Source organism: Pseudophryne corroboree, chromosome 1, assembly GCF_028390025.1.
Source record: "Pseudophryne corroboree isolate aPseCor3 chromosome 1, aPseCor3.hap2, whole genome shotgun sequence".
Classification (NCBI taxonomy): Eukaryota; Metazoa; Chordata; class Amphibia; order Anura; family Myobatrachidae; genus Pseudophryne; species Pseudophryne corroboree.
The window spans coordinates 1,160,402,806-1,160,418,821 of record NC_086444.1 but is presented as its reverse complement, the minus strand read 5'-3'; the positions used below and the strand labels follow the sequence as shown (position 1 = coordinate 1,160,418,821).

General features: G+C 47.5%; 1 protein-coding gene and 1 long non-coding RNA gene across 4 annotated transcripts in view; one reads left to right on the top strand and one right to left on the bottom strand.

Moving 5' to 3' along the window:
• The window catches only part of MAEA (macrophage erythroblast attacher, E3 ubiquitin ligase), a 323,598-nt gene that overhangs the window by 23,900 nt on the left and 283,682 nt on the right, over positions 1–16,016 (top strand). The gene's annotated exons all lie outside the window — the stretch shown is intronic.
• LOC134929066 (uncharacterized) overlaps positions 1–16,016 on the bottom strand; it is a 90,530-nt gene that overhangs the window by 32,732 nt on the left and 41,782 nt on the right. For all 3 annotated transcript variants that reach the window (XR_010178250.1, XR_010178259.1, XR_010178252.1), the window contains exon 2: positions 2,174–2,326. This is a non-coding gene — a long non-coding RNA (uncharacterized LOC134929066). The remainder of the gene's footprint in view (positions 1–2,173; positions 2,327–16,016) is intronic.

Below are 16,016 nucleotides of genomic sequence, written 5' to 3'. Positions count from 1 at the left end.
ATGGGGAATCTGCCTGCCGCTATGTATAAAAATGGGGAATCTGCCTGCCGCAATGTGTAAAAAGGGGGAATCTGCCTGCCGCAATGTAAAAATGGGGAATCTGCCTGCCGCAATGTGTAAAAAGGGGGAATCAGCCTGCCGCAATGTGTAAAAATGGGGAATCTGCCTGCCGCTATGTATAAAAATGGGGAATCTGCCTGCCGCTATGTGTAAAAAGGTAGAATCTGCCTGCCGTAATGTGTAAAAAGGGCACGCTGTCTGCCGTTATGTGTAAAAAGTGCATGCTGTCTGCCGTAATGTGTAAAATGGGGACGCTGTCTGCCGTAATGTGTAAAAAGTGCACGCTGTCTGCCGCTATGTGTAACGAGGGCACGCTGTCTGCCGCTATGTGTAACGAGGGCACGCTGTCTGCCATTATGTGTAAAAAGTGTATGCTGTCTGCCGTAATGTGTAAAAAGGGGATGCTGTCTGCCGCTATGTGTAACGAGGGCACGCTGTCTGCCATTATGTGTAAAAAGTGTATGCTGTCTGCCGTAATGTGTAAAATTAGGACGCTGTCTGCCGTAATGTGTAAAAAGTGCACGCTGTCTGCCGCTATGTGTAACGAGGGCACGCTGTCTGCCGTTATGTGTAAAAAGTGCACGCTGTCTGCCGTTATGTGTAAAAAGGGGAATCTGTTCGCTGTAAGGTGTAAAAGGGTCTCTACCTGGTGTAGTGGTGCTAATGTGCGGCGTAATTTGAAGAATGGAGACTACTGTGCACCGTTTTATGAATTGGTATTATTTTGTGGACACACCCCTTCCCCACGAAGCCACGCCACTATGTATTTTTGCGCGCGCCTACGGCGCGCACTGCCCATGGGGTGGACTTGGATGGGATGGGGGGGGGGGGGGGGGGGGGCAAAGCATTTTGCCGCATCTGGGCCCACCGCTTGCTTGTTCCGCCACTGAAACTGCCAGTGTCCACCAAAAAGGCAGAGTCCCAGATTTTGGATTATATCCTCAGAAAAACTCTAAATCAGACAGAACCCGAGATATCTGGCTGGGAAAAGCAATTAACAGGCTCAGATGGGGACCACTGCTTTCAAGTCGGATATCTCCGGTTCCCCAGGGCCGATTTTCAAAGATCTGGTACCCCTGGAAAGAGGGGACTCTCAGCTATCAGCCCTGGGCCCCTATACTCCTGGGACCCTTGGGCAAGAGCCCATTGAGCCCATACGAAAAAACGGCCCTGTGTGTGCAGTCTCCATGCAGGCCCACCTTCGCTGATTAGACTCTGGCACTGTGCCAGACTCTGTAATGTGATGTACCCTGCACCGAAACCAAATACTTTATTTACATATTGAGAAACCAGCTAACTAATAATTTTCCCATAAAATTTGGGATTATTTGGCTGGAAGTGCTTCAACAATCACGTTTAAACCTTATAAACAAACACAAACCAGCAGTTGCCGGCAGAGGCGTCACTTACTTTTAAAACACCCGGTGCGGTCGTGGGTGAAAAGGGAGCGTGGCTTCACGGAATGGGCGTGGTTTCGTGGAAGGGGGCGTGGCTTCACATTCCGACCCCCGTTTTCGGCACAATGTGGGTCTGGGGGATGCGGGCTTCACCCGGAGACTGCTGAATCTGCAGTGCTGGCTTCTGCACTGTGACAGGAGCCGGGTTGCAGCATCCAGCTCCTGCCACTGAGGAGCCGGCACTTTGGTGTCACCCCTCAGAGGGTAACACCCGGGTGCGGGCCGCACCCCCCGCACCCACGTTGTGACACCACTGGTTGCCGGAAAAAGACACTGTGCCAGACTCTACTGCGCATGCGCTGACCTACGGGAATATGGAGTCTGCAACATCATTTTACAGTCGATCGCTCTACTGCAATCCAACTGTAGCATTCACTTTTCGATGTGCTTCGTCGATTGCTTTCCCACCATTCAAAAGCCATCGAAAACATCTGAGCATCTCATACCACGTGTCTCATACATCCACAAAAGCTCTACTTTAATGGGCAAAAATCAAATGAACAGGCTTAAAGTCTGCCCAAATCGTTACCAATGTGGCAGGGACAGCATGATTCCACATGGGGGTATGTGGAATGGCAGGCTTTACCAGGGTTGGAGCAGAGCAGTAGGTCTGATGGAATCTAGTCCAGGTTTAATTACTACCACTTGTCTACTACCTTTAAAAATGTGCTTGTGCAGTAGGTCAATGCTTCTGATGGTGAACCAGTCGCCCAGACGATAGGACAGGGGTTACATTAGGAGCCATACGGATTGTTCTACCAACTTGTTTGAAGCCTGCTGCATGGTACTGTCATTATTCTGTCTACCTGCTGAAGAAATAAAGAAACTACTTGTACTTTATCCAGCATACGTAATCCTTTTCACACCGCCTAAATTAAGAACTACTAGCTGAGGACACCAAACCTGTCCTCAGACTACGTTAAAAACCATGCAAACCCAGCCAGCGGATGGATCTTGTACAAGAAACAAGGGCACAGCATGTCTGGCTACCCAAAACACAGGATCAGTACACACCTGACAAACAGGTTGACAGAACCGCCGTCACACTGACTGAGTGGCCGATCCAGGTAAGTATACACACTTTTCGAAGTGTCAATCAGGAAACTCAGCTAGGTGGGAATTTAATTTTTCCGCCTATCTGTGATGTTCTGCCATGGCAAGTGTACCAGCGGTCGGCGGACCGCTTGTACACACAGCCAGATGTGCCGATGTATCTGAATATATATAAAGCATTGTCTGTGCTGCACAGCTGATGCAATATGTCTGTGTACAACGTAGTTCAAAAACATATTGATGGTACACAGCCACGAACGGCCTCGCAATATATTGGTTGTACAATTGAACGGACAATATATGGGCCACTGTGTACCCAGCTCTAATCTCAATGCCTATCAAACAAGCGACCTGTAGGAGGGGAGCTGTCGCAGGGCAAAAATGCAAAGAAAAGTTAGAACAAGTTAGAGATACACTGGTACAGAAGCCGTGATAAGACTGAATTTTCAAATAACAGGTAGTAAAGGGGTGGCCAACCAGTCAAAGGCAAAGAGCCAGAAAAGATCTTTAGTCAAGTGAAAGAGCCATTATCATGCACTTGCCTAAGGCGCGTGTGCAAACATGGGGGCGTGGCCTAGTTGTCACAAAGCCACACCCCATTTTTGTGCACACACCTTTCGGTATGACGTTTGTATGAGTATGACCTTGTGTCACAACCCAGTTTTTAGTCATGTTGTACAGTGCCACATACATATAATGCCCCAGTACAGTGCCACATACATATAATGCCCAAGTACAGTGCCACATACATATAATGCCCAAGTACAGTGCCACATACATATGATGCCCAAGTACAGTGCCACATACATATAATGCCCCAGTACAGTGCCACATACATATAATGCCCCAGTACAGTGCCACATACATATAATGCCCCAGTACAGTGCCACATACATATAATGCCCAAGTACAGTGCCACATACATATAATGCCCCAGTACAGTGCCACATACATATAATGCCCCAGTACAGTGCCACATACATATAATGCCCAAGTACAGTGCCACATACATATGATGCTCACCACTGCTATCACTGGCCTGGGCTGCTGCTGAGGGCTGGCCTGGGTGGCTGCTGCAGGCTGGTCTGTGTGGCTGCTTGACTGGTCTGAGCGGCTACATCTGCTGCCCGCCTCTGAGCCTGAGGGGAGGAGAGCGCACGCATCCCCTGCCCCTCAGCAACTCTCTTGTGCATATTAATTATGGCACCGGCCCATGAGCCAATCAGAGCTCACGGTCCGGCAGGCAATCAGGGGTCGCTGCTGCCGGCCTGCAAGTTCTGATTGGCGTTTCTAAGGGCCAGCGCCCTTAGAAACGCTGCTGCTGCACTTGGGAGCAGTGTGCCGGGCGCGGGAGCCAAGCCGCATGCGGAGGGAGAAAGAGCAGCGGGTTGGCCACCGCTGAGGTGGTAGATAGGACGGGACTAACCTATTATCATGTGCTTGAAAAGTGACCCAGCTCCAGTAAGCAAACTGGTCCGTTTGTGAGCAATGTATTTTATATTGAATCAGCATTTTGTGGAAAATCAACCCGGCCTCCATCAAAAACTTGGAAGGACACACCTTCATGCTAATCTGAAATCCTCATAAAAGTCATTTGATAAACCTAATCTACAGTTTTTGTAATTAACAGTTTTATTACAGTTATTAACATGTTTACAATGCCTGTTCTATGTTATTGATGCCTATATGTTGATGTTTGTATGTTAATGCTTAAATCAATGACACCCCTTTTTATATTTTTATAAAGATATACTGATGAAGTCTCATGAGGAGACAAAACGCATAAGGTAAAGAGACTGAAAGATCCACAGTGGGGATTTATATTTGAGAACCTGTACCCCGAGTGAAGATGAAAAAAAATCTGACCTCAGGAGAGAGGACTTTACAGCAATTGTCACAAATGTGCATTATATAACTACAGTATGCTTTGGTACTGTGTGACTTTACACATTGTAATACCTTTTAAATTGTATAATTTGTGTTCATACGATATGTAAGGCTAAAAGCCTGTTTTTTAACGTGTGTTATTAGATATAAGAGAACATTTTAGGCGTCAATTAATAATAATTAAGACAGTTGATCTGAATACTGTATAAACAGTGCAAAAGTTTTAGGCAGGTGTGGAAAGAATGCTGCCATGTAAGAATGCTTTCAATCATAGAAGTGTTAATAGTTTATTTTTATCAATTAACAAAATACAAAGTGAATGAACAAAACAGAAATCAAAATCACATCAATATTTGGCGTGACCACCCTTTGCCTTCAAAACAGCATCAATTCTTCTAGGTACACTTGCACACAGTTTTTGAAGGAACTTGGCAGATCTTCTGTGGAACTTGGCAGATCTTCTGTGGATGTAGGGTTGCTCAAATTGACAGACTTGATGATGTTGAGATCAGGGCTCTGTGGGGGCCATTTTATCACTTCCAGGGCTCCTTGCTCTTCTTTATGCTGAAGATAGTTCTTAATGACATTGGCTGTATGTTTGGGGGTGTTGTCCTGCTGCAGAATAAATATGGAGCCAATCAGACGCCTCCCTGATGGTATTATGGATAAGTACCTGCCTGTATTACTCAGCCTTGAAGCACAAAAGTAACGGCCAAGGAAACTTAGTGCATCAGATGAAAGACACATCATGCTTACTTACCTTTGAAACTGGAAGATGACCATCAGTGCTATCATCTTAGAACTGACAGAAACCAGTGTGAGCCAGGTACACCCATCCACTGTTCAGAGAAGTCTGTCCAGTCTTCATGGAAGAACTGCAGCCAAAAAGCCTTACCTTCTATATGGAAACAAGGCCAAATTACCCAACTATGCATGAACACATAGGAACTGGGGTGCAAAAAAATGGCAGCAAGTGCTCTGGACTGATGAGTCAATATTTGACATATCTGGCTGCAAAAAAAGGCAGTTTGTTCGCAGAAGGGCTGGAGAGCGGTACAATAATAAATGTCTGCAGGCAACAGTGAAGCATAGTGGAGGTTCCTTGCAAGATTGGGGTTCCATTTCAGCAAATAGGATTGGGGATATGGTCAGGATTAATGGTATCCTCAATGCTGAGTAATACAGGCAGGTACTTATCCATCACGCAATACCATCAGGAAGGCGTCTGATTGGGCCCAAATTTATTCTGCAGCAGGACAACGACCTCAAACATACAGCCAATGTCATTAAGAACTATATTCAGCGTAAAGAAGAATAAGGAGTCCTGTAAGTGATGATATGGCCCCCACAGAGTCCTGATGTCAACGATCATCGAGTCTGTCTGGGATTATATGAAGAGATAGGAGGATTTGAGCAATCCTACATCCACAGAAGATCTGTGGTTAGTTCACCAAGATGTTTGGAACAACCTCACTGACGAGTTCCTTCAAAAACTGTGTGCAAGTGTACCTTTATGCAAATAAAGAATTGATGCTGTTTTGAAGGCAAAGGATGGTCACATCAAATATTGATTTGATTTAGATTTCTCTTCTTTTCATTCACTTTGCATTCTGTTAATTGATAAAAAATAAACTGTTAACACTTCTATTTTTGAAAGCATGCTTACTTCGCAGCATTTTTTCCACACCTGCCTTCCACACACTTTTGTACAGTACTATATATATATATATATATATATATATATATATATATATATATTGTGTGTATGTATATATATATATATATCTCTATTGTATATAAACATATATATGTACAGTGCATGTGACAAAACACGTTGAGTTTCACTCAATGACCTCCTGCACTAGAGATATGTTCTACTTCCAGACTCTTTTATGCATTGCTGTTATCCTTCTTTCTTTCTAAGTGTCTTCGAATATTTTAAACGTATATATATATATATATATATATATATATATATATAATTCTTTTTTTTATTATATACTTTTTATATATATTTTATATACTTTGTGCTAAATAATGTCTATGGCATTTTATATTGGCTACCTGACCCTTTTTCCAGAAAGAATTAAGGCGGGTACACACTACCCGCTGTTTAAATGCCGGCGATGAATGACTGTATCATTGAACAATATAGCGTTCAACGATATAGTGCATACACACTGAACATTATCGTTCAAAACAGTGACATCACCGCCGGTATTCCTGAACATGCAGCTCAGCCCGACAATGGGGGTCATTCCGACCCGTTCGCAAGCAGCGGTTTTTCGCTGTGGTGCGAACGGGTCCAGAATGCGCATGTGCGGCAGCCGCAGTACGTGACGCTGCACGGCGACAAGGGGTCGCCGGGTTACGTCGCGACTAAAGAAGGATCCGGAGCGTTGGAGACCGTTTTTGGGGAGTGGTGAGGAAAACGCAGGCGTGTCCAGCAGAACGGAGGGCGGATGTCTGACGTCAGAGCCGGCTCCAGCATCGCAGAGATCATCGCACAGGGTAAGTATGTCCAGGGCTGGTCTTCATCTGCTTCAAATTTTTTTAGCTTAGCAGGGCTGCACAAGCGATCGCAGCCCTGCTAAGCTAATATACACTCCCCCATAGGAGTTTGCTAGTTGATCGCAGCAGCAGCAAAAAGTTGCTGGCTGCGATCAACTCAGAATGACCACCATTGACGGGTTGAGCTGCTTGTCAGCTCAATATTGGTGAACGCTGAACGACGTGCAGAAGCGCGCATCGTTCACCAATATCACCCCCATACACACTGTACGATTTCAGGCTAAAAGTAAATGACATTAAAGCCAGAAATCGCCTAGCGTGTACCCCCCTTTAGTTTTTAACCTTTATTACCCTTCATTGTACTATCACATGACACCACTGGCCTATGACACCCCTATCCTTTTTCCTACACAAATTATATATATACATATATATATACAGTTGAGTCACATTATTATGACCACCTCCTACATTTGACGTCGGCAGCGTGTAGCCCTTGAAGTTTGTTACGTGTTGTGCGCTGGCTTGGTGGGTATATAAGGTGTGCGATAGACCGTTTGCACCCATGACACACGTTGCTGTTATGGGTAAAAATAGGATTTTAATTACCTACCGGTAAACCCTTTTCTCGTACTCCGTAGAGGATGCTGGGGTCCACATTAGTACCAGGGGGTATAGACAGGTCCACTAGGAGTCATGAGCACTTTAAGACTTTGATAGTGTAGGCTGGCTCCTCCCTCTATGCCCCTCCTACCAGACTCAGTCTAGAAACTGTGCCCGAGGAGACGGACAACTTCGAGAGAAGGAATTTAACACAGATAGTGGTGAGATTCACACCAGCTCACACATACAAGGCAAACCAAGCTAACTAGCTTGCAAACTCAGCAACGGCTGAACAACATTACTTAACCAAGTAACAACAGTACTAAACCGAGAACAAAGCAGTACTGAATGACCAATAGCAGGATAACGAAGCGCTGCCAGCATCCTCTACGGACTACGAGAAAATGATTTACCGGTAGGTAATTAAAATCCTATTTTCTCTTACGTCCTAGAGGATGCTGGGGTCCATATTAGTACCATGGGGATGTACCAAAGCTCCCAGTACGGGAGGGAGAGCGCGCAGGCTCCTGCAGAACTGCTTGACCAAACTTGAGGTCATCAGAGGCCAAAGTATCGAACTTGTAAAACTTAGCAAACGTGTTCGAACCAAACCAAGTAGCTGCTCGGCAAAGCTGTAAGCCTGAGACACCCCGGGCAGCCGCCCAGGAAGAACCCACTTTACGAGTAGAGTGGGCCTTAACCGATTTTGGACACGGCAATCCTGCCGTAGAATAGGCATGCTGGATGGTGAACCTGATCCAGCGAGAAATCGACTGCTTAGAAGCAGGACACCCAATTTTCTTGGGATCATAGAGGACAAACAGAGAGTCAGATTTCCTGAGACGAGCAGTCCTCTTCACATAAATATTCAAAGTCCTCACAACATACAAGGCCTTTGAAGCAATTGAGGAGTCAGTAGCCTCTGGCACCACAATAGGTTGGTTGATATGAAAAGCCGACACAACCTTAGGAAGGAAATGTGGACGAGTCCTCAGTTCCGCCCTGTCACGATCCAGGTAATTCCTTATCAGTATTTACCTTCCAAATGCCTCCTGAGACTGTCCCAGGGTTCCAAGCCTGGATTCCATCTGCACTGTCTGTGTGCAGCACACTGCATCTCATTGTCTCAAATCTCTTTACTGTGATTCTGACAGCTTCATGGGTAAAACTCATATGCAAGTTACAAACAGTCTTTCCCTCCAAGTTCAAACATGGGCACAGCCATGTTTGTTTTCATCACATGTTACTTTTCAGCCTATCAGCTGCACTCTAGTTTCTGCCTAATTATCCAGCAGCTGCACTCTAGACTCTGCTTAATCGGCCAGCCAATCCCTGCTTCCCAGCTGGTATAAATATCCTGTTCCTGGGCTGGAAAGTTGTCAGTGCTTCAGTTGTCATCCTAGTGAAACCAGTCTCTTCCTATTGTGGTCGTTCCTGCCTGCAAACTCCACTAGAGACTCGCACCAGTTCCACTCTCCATGTTACAGCCTGACTCTGCAGTGTCTCATCATTGCACCCTGCGTCCGGCAGATTACTATAACACTGGCTTCCAGCATTCCAGCTTCCAGCGATGCCCTGTTCCTGTATTCCGGTAATCTGCGCTCTCAAGCATCTCCTGTATATGCTCACAAGCATCTCCTGTATCTGCGCTCACAAGCATCTCCTGTATATGCTCTCAAGCATCTCCTGTATATGCTCTCAAGCATCTCCTGTATATGCTCTCAAGCATCTCTTGTATCTGCGCTCACAAGCATCACCAGTATATGCTTCTAAGCATCACCTACATAACTCCTCGTTCTCAAGCTACAGTTTGCATTCCAACATTATTAACACAGCTGTTCAGTGCATTGGTGTGGTAAAGGACTCACCATCTCCAGGTCCTTTAAGACTGTTCTATTGTACCACACCTAGAGACTTCCTATGTGCATCTCTGAGAGTCGTGACTTTTCATCCTGTTACCATACTGCTAACTGTCACTATCCTTTGTGAGCTCTGTTGTCGTGGTCACGCCTTCGGGCTTTAGGTACTGCAGGTTCACGCATGTCCAGGAGTCCTATCTGGCCTCTCACATTTAAGTATACCTCAGCCCCTACAACTGAGGCTTCCAGTAGTGAGCACCAGTCCTCAGTTGTGTTGTCATGGAAGACCAGATAGGGACTTTTAAAGGACAAAGCCCCCAATTCTTCCACACGTCGAGCAGAAGCCAAGGCCAACAAAGTTACCGCCTTCCATGTGAGAAACTTGATTTCAGCCTCCTGTAGAGGCTCAAACCAATCCGATTGCAGGAACTGCAACACCACATCAAGATCCCATGGTGCCGTGTCGCCACAAAAGGGGGCTGGATGTGCAGAACCCCTTTAAAAAGGTCTGTGTCTCAACTGAGGGCTGAGGCTGACCTGGGGAAGCCTCAGATGTAGGGGCTGACGTGTAAGTGAACCGGGGAGGTAGTATCGGGTTCTTTGACATACAGGACCACTATTACCAGTTGCCCGAAGGCATGACCACGACAACGAAGTTGTAAAAGGTAAAGTCAGTTTTATTGAACACACAGCTTAAAGACACCTTTGATATGCAAAACATCACAGGAGATGTGCAATGGTAAGTTACAGTTCAGTTCCCAGAAGCGCAGGGTAATTAGTGCTGTGGCTTGCAGAACAGATATTACAGAGTCCTTGCTAGAACTGGAGATGGTAAATCCGTATGCCACAGCTAACCGCTGAGGAGAGGTATGAACTGGTAATGCCCAGCATATGGTGCACAGAGGCTGGAGCAACACACATGCACAGACGTAGATGGTATTTGGTAATTTGCAGAGAGTGTCGGATGGAACCGGTATGAATGAAAAGGTGTGCAGAACTCACCACTGTAGATTTAGAGTTCAATGGTGAGCATCCATGAACGCTGTGGTTCAATGGTAGGATGGTCACTGATGCAGGCGATATAGGAATACCGCTGATGAAGTTGAAGAAAACGGAAGATACTGTGGAGGAACGCTTAGCAGAATACCGGCGACTCAGGAGCACTGTGGAAAGCTGGTAGGCCATGGTAAGTACACTGTGGAGTATGGAGAGCGGTGCTGCAGAAAGGTGAAGTTGTCAATGATACCAGGACACCGCTGGAGGCTGGAAGCGAAGAAGGACCAACGCTGGAAGCAGGAAGCTGGTGTCTGATCTGGTGTCTGATCGTGGGGAGTGATCAGGAGTAATGCTGGAACACTGCAGAAGTCAGGCTACATCGCAGGATGGAAACAGGTGCGGGTCTCTTAGTGGAGCTGGATCACAGGAGCTGGAATACCTGGAGATACAAGCAGAAAAATCCACAAGCAGGAGAGACATGTGTACAAGTTAGACAACCAAAGCACTGATGATTAGGCAGCCTTGATGCAGGATATTTATACCAGCTTGTAAGCAGGTATTGGCTGGGTAATCAGTAGTGATGAGCGGGTTCGGTTTCTCGGAAACCGAACCCCCCCGAACTTTACCCTTTTTACACGGGTCCGAGCCATACTCGGATTCTCCCGTATGGCTCGGGTAACCCGAGCGCGCCCGAACGTCATCATCCCGCTGTCGGATTCTCGCGAGATTCGGATTCTATATAAGCAGCCGCGCGTCGCCGCCATTTTCACTCGTGCATTGGAAATGTTAGGGAGAGGACGTGGCTGGCATCCTCTCCGTTTATGTTGATGCATTGCAAATATTTTGTGCTTGCTTACTACTTAATTGTGGGGACTGGGGAGCAGCTGTATATAGGAGGAGTACAGTGCAGAGTTTTGCTGACCAGTGACCACCAGTATACGTTGTCTGCCTGAAAAACACTCCATATCTGTGCTCAGTGTGCTGCATATATCTGTGCTCACACTGCTTTATTGTGGGCACTGGGGACCACCAGTATATTATATAGGAGGAGTACAGTGCAGAGTTTTGCTGACCAGTGACCACCAGTATACGTTGTCTGCCTGAAAAACACTCCATATCTGTGCTCAGTGTGCTGCATATATCTGTGCTTACACTGCTTTATTGTGGGCACTGGGGACCACCAGTATATTATATAGGAGGAGTACAGTGCAGAGTTTTGCTGACCAGTGACCACCAGTATACGTTGTCTGCCTGAAAAACACTCCATATCTGTGCTCAGTGTGCTGCATATATCTGTGCTCACACTGCTTAATTGTGGGGACTGGGGAGCAGCTGTATTATATAGCATGAGTACAGTGCAGAGTTTTGCTGACAGTGACCACCAGTATACGTTGTCTGCCTGAAAAACACTCCATATCTGTGCTCAGTGTGCTGCTTTATTGTGGGGACTGGGGACCACCAGTATAATATTATATAGGAGGAGTACAGTGCAGAGTTTTGCTGACCAGTGACCACCGGTATATAATATATAGCATTACGGTACAGTAGGCCACTGCTGTACCTACCTCTGTGTCGTCATTAAGTATACTATCCATCTAGATTCTATACCTGTGGTGCATTTCAGTTGTGCAGTTTGCTGACACAGTGACCACCAGTATATATAGCAGTACGGTACGGAAGGCCACTGCTGTACCTACCTCTGTGTTGTCATTAAGTATACTATCCATCTACATTCTATACCTGTGGTGCATTTTAGTTTTACAGTTTGCTGACACAGTGACCACCAGTATACTATATATAGCAGTACGGTACGGAAGGCCACTGCTGTACCTACCTCTGTGTCATCATTAAGTATACTATCCATCTACATTCTATACCTGTGGTGCATTTTAGTTTTGCAGTTTGCTGACACAGTGACCACCAGTATACTATATATAGCAGTACGGTACGGAAGGCCACTGCTGTACCTACCTCTGTGTCGTCATTAAGTATACTATCCATCTACATTCTATACCTGTGGTGCATTTTAGTTTTGCAGTTTGCTGACACAGTGACCACCAGTATACTATATATAGCAGTACGGTACGGAAGGCCACTGCTGTACCTACCTCTGTGTTGTCATTAAGTATACTATCCATCTACATTCTATACCTGTGGTGCATTTTAGTTTTACAGTTTGCTGACACAGTGACCACCAGTATACTATATATAGCAGTACGGTACGGAAGGCCACTGCTGTACCTACCTCTGTGTCATCATTAAGTATACTATCCATCTACATTCTATACCTGTGGTGCATTTTAGTTTTGCAGTTTGCTGACACAGTGACCACCAGTATACTATATATAGCAGTACGGTACGGAAGGCCACTGCTGTACCTACCTCTGTGTCGTCATTAAGTATACTATCCATCTACATTCTATACCTGTGGTGCATTTTAGTTTTGCAGTTTGCTGACACAGTGACCACCAGTATACTATATATAGCAGTACGGTACGGAAGGCCACTGCTGTACCTACCTCTGTGTTGTCATTAAGTATACTATCCATCTACATTCTATACCTGTGGTGCATTTTAGTTTTGCAGTTTGCTGACACAGTGACCACCAGTATACTATATATAGCAGTACGGTATGGAAGGCCACTGCTGTACCTACCTCTGTGTCGTCATTAAGTATACTATCCATCTACATTCTATACCTGTGGTGCGTTTTAGTTTTGCAGTTTGCTGACACAGTGACCACCAGTATACTATATATAGCAGTACGGTACGGAAGGCCACTGCTGTACCTACCTCTGTGTCGTCATTAAGTATACTATCCATCTACATTCTATACCTGTGGTGCATTTTAGTTTTGCAGTTTGCTGACACAGTGACCACCAGTATACTATATATAGCAGTACGGTACGGAAGGCCACTGCTGTACCTACCTCTGTGTCGTCATTAAGTATACTATCCATCTACATTCTATACCTGTGGTGTGTCACGCACCTCGGGCAGCGGCGACCGCGCTTGTCCCTGCGGGTGGCCTGGTCTGCCCGGCGCCTCTCTTCTCCTGGCGGTCTCCGGCTTCAGCGGCGGGTCGGCGCGTCCCTCCGGCGGCTTCCCGGAAGCAAGGACGCCGCCATCATAAGCGAGGGCAAGGAAGCGGAGCAGGTCTGACGTCACCTGCCTGCTCCGCCAATCAGGCTAGGGCGGGGGATTTAAAACCAGACACCAGGCAGAGATCCGGTGCCTGAGTATCTTCGTTTCTCCTGCGGAAGCTGTGATTCCAGAGCTCCCTCGTCCCTGTGATCTCCTGTGCCTACAAGCATCCTGTGCCTCCAAGCATCCTGTGCCTCCAAGCATCCTGTGCCTCCAAGCACCCCGTGCCTCCAAGTACCTCCGTGCCTCCGAGCACCTCCGTGCCTCCAAGCACCTCCGTGCCTCCAAGTACCCTCCTGCCTCCAAGCACCTCGTGCCTCCAAGCACCTCGTGCCTCCAAGCACCTCCGTGCCTCCAAGTACCTCCGTGCCTCCAAGTACCTCCGTGCCTCCAAGCACCTCGTGCCTCCAAACACCTTGGTGTCTCCAAATACCTCCGTGCCTCCAAGCACCTCGTGCCTCCAAACACCTTGGTGCCTCCGAACACCTCTGTGCCTCCAAGCACCTCCGTGCCCCCAATTACCTCGTGCCTCCAAGCACCTCCGTGCTTCCGAGCACCTCGTGCCTCCAAGCACCTCCGTGCCTCCAATTACCTCGTGCCTCCAAGCACCTCCCTGCCTCCAAGCACCTTCCTGCCTCCAAACACCTCGTGCCTCCAAACACCTCCGTGCCTCCAAGCACCTCGTGCCTCCAAGCACCCCCGTGCCTCCAAGCACCTCCGTGCCTCCAATTACCTCGTGCCTCCAAGCACTTCCGTGCCTCCAAGCACCCTCGTGCCTCCGAGTGCCTCCCAGCACTCCCTGTACTCCCAGCACCTCAGTGCCTCCAACACCACAGTGTCTCCAACACCACAGTGCCTTCAATATCTCAGTACCTCAGCCTTCAGTATTTCTACAAGTCTTGTCTTTCAGGAGACCTTCAAGAATTCCTCTGTGCTTCCTGCCTGCCGTCTTAATCCTGCATGAGGAAGACCTACATCCGGCCATCTCTACTGCGACCCAGTAGCGGTTCCTCTTCCCGGTCATCGGAAGAAGCCCCGAGTCCACAACACTCCCAAACCAGGTCAGTGATAGTATACTCAGGCCCCATGGACCCGGGGAATCGGAACACGGACTCAAGTGCCATCCAGAACCTGGCTTCTCGAGTACAAAGTCAGGAAGCGGCACAAGGCCAGGTGATGCAGTACCTCCAGCAGTTGTCCGGGCGTCTGGATCAGATTCAGGCGTCTCTAGCCTCAGTAATTCCGGCACCTGTTCCAGTAGTCGCACCAGTCGCCGTTGCCAGCAATGTTCAACCATCGGCCGGTATCACTCCACGCCTTCAGCTGCCTACTCCGTCCCGCTATAATGGGAATCCTAAAAATTGTCGTGGTTTCTTGAACCAATGCGAGGTACATTTCGAGCTACTTGCACACAACTTTCCTACAGACCGGTCCAAGGTAGCATATATTATTTCTCTGCTGGAAGGTTCTGCTTTGGATTGGGTGTCTCCATTATGGGAACGATCTGATCCCATGGTTTCCAACTATACCAACTTCATCTCGTCCTTTCGAAGGATTTTCGACGAACCCGGCAGAATGACCACTGCTTCTTCCGACTTGCTCCGTGTTCGACAGGGCGCCCGTTCCATGGGTCAGTACGTGGTTCATTTCCAGACCATTGCTTCCGAACTACGCTGGAATAATGACGCCCTGAGAGCTGCCTTCTGGAACGGTCTTTCCGACCGGCTGAAAGATAAGCTGGTTACCAGAGATCTGCCGGATCCATTAGAAGATCTGATTTCCCTTTGCGTCAAGGTGGATCTTCGGATGCAGGAGCGTGGAAGAGAACGTAGCCGTCCGGATCGTTCCAGGTTCCGGAATCCTACTCCTAGACCGGTGGCCTCACCTAGCTCAGATGAGCCCATGCAAATTAACCGATCCCGACTGTCTCCGGAAGAACGACAGCGTCGTCGTGAGGGTAAACTCTGCCTTTACTGTGGAGCCGCGGATCATTTTCTTAAATCTTGTAAATCTCGTCCGGGAAACGGGCAGGCCTAGCTTGTTCCGGAGGAGTCAAGCTGGGGGTTACGACAAAAGCTTCTCCAACTTCGGACTGTTTGCTTCCAGTAACTCTAGTCTCCGATTCAGTCTCCAAGTCTTGTGAAGCCCTATTGGATTCCGGAGCTGCAGGGAACTTCATTTCTTCCTTCTGTGCCCAAAGCTTGGGTTTAAAGTTACGGCCTATCGAGCGGCCAATTTCACTGACGGCTATCAACGGGACTAGAATTTCCAAAGGTCTTATAATGTGGCGCACGGGGCCAGTTAAGCTGCAGGTCGGGGCTCTACATCAGGAAGATTTGGAACTCTTGGTAATCCCAGAAATGCCCCATGATCTGGTTCTTGGAATGCCTTGGCTAAAAAGTCATAATCCCCACATCGACTGGAAGTCGTCACAAATTCTGTCCTG